The following is a 7,174-nucleotide window of genomic DNA, read 5'->3' as shown; positions in this document are numbered from 1 at the left end:
CTGGGGTGGAAGTGTCCATCACCCAAGCTGAGGTCACTGTAGTAGTCAAAGAGCTCTTCTTTGGCAAGGCTCCGGGATGATGTTCGCCCAGAGTACCTCAAGTCTCTGGATGCTGTGGGAGTGTCTTGGCTGACATGTCTCTCATTGCGTGGCAGACAGGAACCGTACCACTGGACTGGCAGACTGGGGTGGTGGTTCCCCTTCTCAAGAAGGGGGACCGGAGGATGTGTTCCAATTACCGGGGAATCACACTCCTCAGCCTCCCCGATAAGGTCCATGCCAGGGTACTGGAGAGGAGAGTCCGTCCAATAGTCAAACCTCAGATTCAAGAACAACAGTGCGGTTTCCGTCCGGGTCGCGGAACAGTGGACCAGCTCTACACCCTCTTCAGGGTGCTGGAGGGTTTATGGGAGTTCGCTCATCCAGTCCATATGTGTTTTGTGGATTTGGAGAAGGCGTTCAACCGCGTTCCCCGTGGTGTCCTGTGGAGGGTGTTCTGGGGGTATGGGGTCCGGGGAGACTTACTGAGGGCTGTCCAGTCTCTGTATAACCGGAGCAGGAGCTTGGTTCGCACTAAGTTAGGCCTGTCCCCGGTGCATGTTAGACTCCGGCAGGGCTGCCCTTTATTATGTTCATAGTCTTTATGGACAGAATTTCTAGGCGCAGACAGGGGCCGGAGGGGATCTGGTTTGGGGACCACAGGATTTCTTCTCTGCTCTTTGCAGATGTTGTACTGTTGGCTTCATTGAGCCAGGACCTCCAGCATGTATTGGAGTGGTTTGCAGCCGAGTGTTAAGCGGCTGGGATGAGGGTCAGCACCGCTAAGTCTGAAGCCATGGTTCTCGACTGAAGAAAGGTAGTTTACCCTCTCTCGGTGGGTGGAATGCTCCTGCCTCAGGTGGAGGAGTTTAAATGTATTGGGGTGTGAGGGAAGGAAGATCGGTGCGTGAGATTGACAGATGGATTGGGGCGGCGTCCGCCATTTTGCGGTCGCTGCACAGGTCCGTTGGGGTAAAAAGATTGCTGAGCCAGAAAGCAAAGCTCTCGATTTACTGGTCGATCTTTGTTCCTGTACCCACTTATGATCGTGAGTTCTGTGTCATAACCAAAAGAACAAGATCCCGACTGCAAGCGGCTGAAATAAGTTTTCTCCGGAGGGTGGCTGGGCACTCCCTTAGAGATAGGGTGAGAAGCTCAGTCACCCGGAGAGAGATTGGAGTAGAGTCGCTTCTCCTCCGCATTGAGAGGAGCCAGTTGAGGTGGCTCGGGCATCTGATCCGGATGCCTCCTGGACGCCTCCCTGGAGAGGTGTTCCGGGCATGTCCCACTGGGTGGAGGCCCCGGAGAAGACCCAGGACACCCTGGAGAGACTATGTCTCTCGGCTGGCCTGGGAACGCCTCAGGATCCCCCCACAGGAGCTGGGGGAAGTGGCCGGGGAGAGGGAAGTCTGGGCATCTCTGCTGCCCCCGCGACTCGGTCCCAGATGAGAGGAAGAAGATGGATGGAACTTTGAAGAATATCTAAAGTAGCTTTTAAGGTTTGCTTTTAGTTTAAAAGTACTGATTTGTGTATTAAAATATTTTTTATACATTATACACTAGAAATATCCCAAGAATACATCTACTCCCCTTAATTATGCTGTGTAAGAAAATGTTTATGGACAGCGACAAATATAGACAAATATATTTAGACTTGTAATATAATTCTAAGTATAATCCAAGTATACTTAACATCCAACTATACTTAATATGAACTTATGAACTTGTAAAATTTATCTCTAATAATTACATAAAAAGTATACTATCTTAATTTCAGTTTTAAAAAAGTATAGTTCAAACAAACTTGAGGATAGCTTTTTTGGTAAGAGAGGAAAACAGGATATTTGCCAGAGGAGCAGCTAAACAAAAACTCAATCATATTGAACAAAGATTTTTTTTTAAATATTGTAAAAAAAAAATCTAAAAAAATATAGGTTATGCAAAGTGACATGTCTTTTTAAAATTGCCATCAATCAGCAAGTCTACATAACTTCGTCATGATTTTTCAAGTTTACCGAGCTGATGAACCTGCGCATCAAAAATTAATAAGAAAAACTGCAAAATTATGCTGTTACTAGGACTAAACTGACATTTTAGCTCATCCATTTTTGTGCATGAATTAAAGCCTCCTTGAATTCAGCAAATCAATAATGATCAGATCAATAATTAATTGTAGAGCTACTTAAGATGTATCACATTTAAATCAGTTAAAACATTAATTAAGTATGTTTTTGACGAAGAAAAACCTTTGAATTCTGAAATGCTCATTCATCCAACAATAATCAAAGTTTCAAAGGGATCGTCCGTCTTTTTGGGGAAGTGGAATCAGCCTTTATTTGACTTTTCATACGGTCTGTTTACTCCGACTGAAAGTAAATGGTTATGGTTGCATAAGCATTAGTCATGTTCTCCCCTCAGGACACCGTTAGGATGTGCTTTAAAATATCTGCTTCTTTACATTTTCAGAACCTCTCCTATCCCGCAGTCGAAAGTTTCTTTTCAGCCAAAAACCCCACAGTGTGTCTCGGAGTCAGAAAAGCTGAGCCAACAGATGCAATTTATACATCTGCTTTCACCTGCAGAATAAGAAATCTGCAGTAATGTATGATACGAACATATGTGAGGCTCTGGGAATTAATGTTTATGTTCAGTCAGCACTTTTCCAAGAAAGCGGCTGTATACTTTCATTGGTGAGTGTTGTTCAGAAACATTTGAATTCTTAAAATCTGCCTCTAAATTATTGGTGAGCAGAGTAACAAATGCGTTTCTTAGAGAGCTCAAACTTCAATAGGGAAGCAGCTGATAACACATTCAGAAATTCCTTTGTCGTCCTAGTTGTGTTGCTGTCTATTAGTGATGTTTTTTAGTATTTAAAATAAGTAAAAAAGCAAAATTAAACGGTGAATTGCTCCAAGTATTGCTGAGAAGGAAATTGTTTTCATACTAATGGTCAGTGGAAATAAAAACCTATTGTTCATTTCAGCTGTATAATTTTCTAATTTGTTGGACTTGCTTGAGTGAAAATGAATAAGATTCCTATACCTTTATTATCTTTAGCCTTTATTTACAGATGTCAGTGGTTCTGCTCTCTGTGCCCTCAAAGGATAAACAGCTGATGAAATGGAGCGTGAACTTGATCAAACATCTAGTCCCTTGATGATATGCCTCTGCTCCTGTTTGCTGCTTTCTCCCAAATGTGTATTTGTGCTTTACCAATCGTGATCTGACCTGTTCTGACAGAAGTCTAGATGCTTATGCGATGAGCAACAACAGCGGCTTGTTGTCTTCATTTAGGATCATCGGAGAATGCCACAAAGTCACATAAGAGTTATTCGTAAAGATCCTAAACATTCAGAAATTTGAGTTTTTCATGAAAAGTTACACACGTTTATTTACCAAATGAGTCGTACAATAAATAGAAGACAAAGTCAAGACATTATCAAGGTTAGAAATATTTATTCATTTGAAATAACATTTTTTTTTCAAACTTTGTTTTGTCAAAGAATCCTCCATGTGTAATCATTTCATAATTGCAGACCATTGGACTCAATGTTAGTTTGTTGAAGTTATCTGGAGAAATTTTCCCCCACTCTTCTAGAAGCCCCTCCCACAAGTTGGAATAGTTGGATGGGCACTTTTAGTGTATCATACACTCAAGCCACTCTCACAACACCTCAGTGGGGTTTTGATCTGGTGGCTGTGCTGGCCACTCCGTTACAGATACAATACCAACTGCCTCCTTCTTCTCCGAAGAGTTCTTGCACAATTTGGGGGTGTTTTTTTTTTTTTTTTACTCACTCCCTGTTGTTGGATGAAATTGGCTCCAATCAAGTGCTGAACAAATCTGCCACCAACATAACCTCCGACCATCATGTTACCCCCACTTTGCTTGACATTCAGCGTTAGGCCCTGTTCCAGCACCTTTTAAGTTGTTCTGCGTCTCACAAATGTTCTTCTGTGTAGAATATTTCCAAAATAAAATATTATCATCAATAATCTCTCAAAATATGTTTGAGGGAAATCTTTTACAAGTTTTTTCAGAATATCGTTAACTTTTATCGTCACTGAACACATTTTTTTGCATGTTCTAGATCAAGGGTGTGCAAACTTGTTGACTTGTGGACCAAAAAAGATTCTAAAGTGTGCAAATTGCATCGATTGGTTAATGACTTTGAGAGAAAAAAAAGCACTTAGAAAAATACTGTGTTTGTTGTGTCAGACTCAAAAAACACACAACAAACCTTGCAACAAAACATCAATGCAAAATAACTTTCTACACCCAAACACAAGTCAGTTTATTTGTGGTAATGCAAAATCTAAAGGAAAACATCAACATTACATTAAAATATAAAACATTAATATGGATTATCAATATCACTAATTACAGTCTGGCGGGCCAGATTAATTGGTTTAACATTTGGCCCCCGGGCCGTAGTTTGTCCACCCCTGTTCTAGATGCTTAAATTGTGTAAAATAATAACAAAAACAAAAAATATGATTTGTATTTTTAGCAAGTTTTCCTTTTATTAGACATGGCACAATTTAAAGTGCTTAAAATGTTTAAAAAATTATGAAACAAATTAAAAGATGATAAAACAGTATTATTAAATATAAGTATACTAAAGGATACAGAGCGATAAACACATAACTTTAAATTAAGAGACCTTATGAAATTGGGCTTTCTCAGCTGTCTGGCTGCAAACACAAAAACTCTCAGGAGTAAAAACTTTAATCTTCATATTATCTGCTTTGATTTTGGGTTAATAATTTAATAGCAACAGTTTTGATCTTTGATAGCTTCCATATTACTCCACTTTTTATTGGTTTTATTAATTTTTAATCCATCTTTTTTTCTTAATTATTTGCATGCATCATTTATCAGCATGTATGTCTTTTCTATGCAGCGTTTTTACAAATAATTACTTTGATTAGATCTGTTTTACACATAAAAGTCATTGAACTAGACAGAAAAATCTGACCTTGACCCCAACTTTTCTGCTGCAGAATGAGTCATGATTCTATGAATAGAACAGTTTAGAAACATACATTATACAAACTATAATATCATTCATACATAAAGGCATTTAGATTTAATTCAAAGCTGCAACCCTTCATTCAACTCATGGTTCCCCTGTTTGAAATATTACCCATAGCTTGCTCAGACTCATATTTTTTTAATGTACAGTATGGAGGATAGTTTTTTTTGCCTGTTCACCTTTACAAAATGCACCGCTGTCAGATTCTGCTGCATGTATATTCACTTTAGACCTTTAAAAGCGCCCAGCTGAGACTCCCACAGTTGGGAAGTGAGGGTGGTGATGCGCCTCAGGCCTGCAGCAGACTGGCACACATTCTTAGTCATGGCCCCCCAAGTGTTAGGCTGTACTTTGAAACCTTGCTTCAGTTTGTTATGCATGCAAGAGTGATTTAGTTATAGGACAAGGATTCACGTTTCTTTTTGTGATGTCGTGTTCTATAGGAACGTGGGTTGACCAAAGGAATTCTTCCAATTGGAGGCAGAACTAAAACACACTTAATTCATTTTTTAATTTCACTCATTTTATGTCTACTAATGCTTTAATTTTAATCTTAAGTGGTCATGTGAAGTAAGGCAAAGCTAACTATTCCTTGATTTCCAGCTAAGACTCTTTACTTTAATTTAAATACAGCACACTACTTCATATTTATTCTGTTTGGAATAATCAAGATCGAGCTCGTGTTCTGGAACATTTTGAAACTTAATATTCAGTAGTTGGTGGCATTTTTTTTTTGTCTTTTACTTATTTTTTTGCATTATTTTCTGTCCTTTATGTTGTTTTTTGTAATTTTTGCTTCCTTTTGCAAACTTTTGTTTGCTCCTAATCTGTTCAATTTTTAATTTTCGTTTGTTTTTTTTTAATCATTTTGTAACCCTGGAGAAGTTTTGTGCTCTATATGTGCATGGGAAAGTCTTTTTTGCAGCAATCCAAACACTGGAAAACAGGGATAAATGTGAACACCAGCACAGACTTCATCTGGAGAGATTCTTACTCTAATGTACACTTTAATGCACTTGTTAACCCTTCAGCAGTTGCAGGTGACACCTAAATAACCCTCATTCTTTGATCTACCGTAACTTTTTGAGTGTTTACACAATCAAAGTGAATCGCCTGGTTCTGACATGAAGAAAAGTGACCTTACACAGCAGCTTTGCACCAATATGCAACACTTGAGTAAAGTTGGAGCAAATCTGTGCAAAGGTTTTCTCTATGACAAAACAAGCAGATGCTCCATTTCAGTGGAAGGTTCCCTTTTTGTCCCCGTTCCATGTCAATTAATGGCTGAATAGTTACAGTAGTTGAACGATTGTCAACACTTGAATTAAAGCTCCACAGTTAAAGGGTTAAATATCTTTGTTTTAGGCCTGGACTTAATGCTACAAAGACGAATCTATATTATAGTTATTCAGTATATGTTTTTTTTTCTTGGTTCTGTTTGCTACAATAAATTAAAATGTCCAAATTGCTAAGGCACAGTTGATGCTAAGCTGCAAATATGACCCTGAGTACAACCAAGGAAATGTTTTGATATTTCAACCAGGCTTCTTTCTTTTGTGATGCTAAGAATTTTATAACACCATAGAATTTGTCTGAGAATTCTCACCCACTCAATTTTTCCCTAAATTATTTCACATTTCACATGCTTATGGTAAACTTTAACCTGCCACTTTTGTTCAAATCCATGACATCCTTCAATTTAGCATCACCCTGAATGAAAAATGTTCTAAACCAGTATATTTTTAAATTCATGGCCAATTTTTCTGTAGTTTTTTTTACTTTAAATATATTTGTCATTGATAAATATTCATACTTGATCCGCAATTTGATAATTGCATACAAGCCGTACGGCCAAAAATGTGCACACCCCATCCTAGTGATTTCATTTTAAGTCTATGTCTTAATAAACACTGAAGGATTCCTTTTTTTTATCCATTTATGGTGAACATTCCAGATTTACATTTTTCTATTTTATCTCTGTTATATTTAAAGGTTGGGGCTTTTTTTATTATTACAATTTTAAATTGCAAACATTATTTGATTTCATTGATAAGTAATGGAATTAGTTCATTTCTTAAAGACTACTGAAATAATGTAAT

The 7,174-nt window shown here is 38.2% G+C and overlaps 1 protein-coding gene across 2 annotated transcripts in view; it reads left to right on the top strand.

Moving 5' to 3' along the window:
• kcnip1b (Kv channel interacting protein 1 b) overlaps window positions 1-7,174 on the top strand; it is a 42,235-nt gene that overhangs the window by 3,112 nt on the left and 31,949 nt on the right. The window lies entirely within an intron of this gene.

Source organism: Oryzias melastigma, linkage group LG14 (assembly GCF_002922805.2).
Source record: "Oryzias melastigma strain HK-1 linkage group LG14, ASM292280v2, whole genome shotgun sequence".
Taxonomy (NCBI): Eukaryota; Metazoa; Chordata; class Actinopteri; order Beloniformes; family Adrianichthyidae; genus Oryzias; species Oryzias melastigma.
This window is presented reverse-complemented; position numbering and strand designations above follow the sequence as displayed.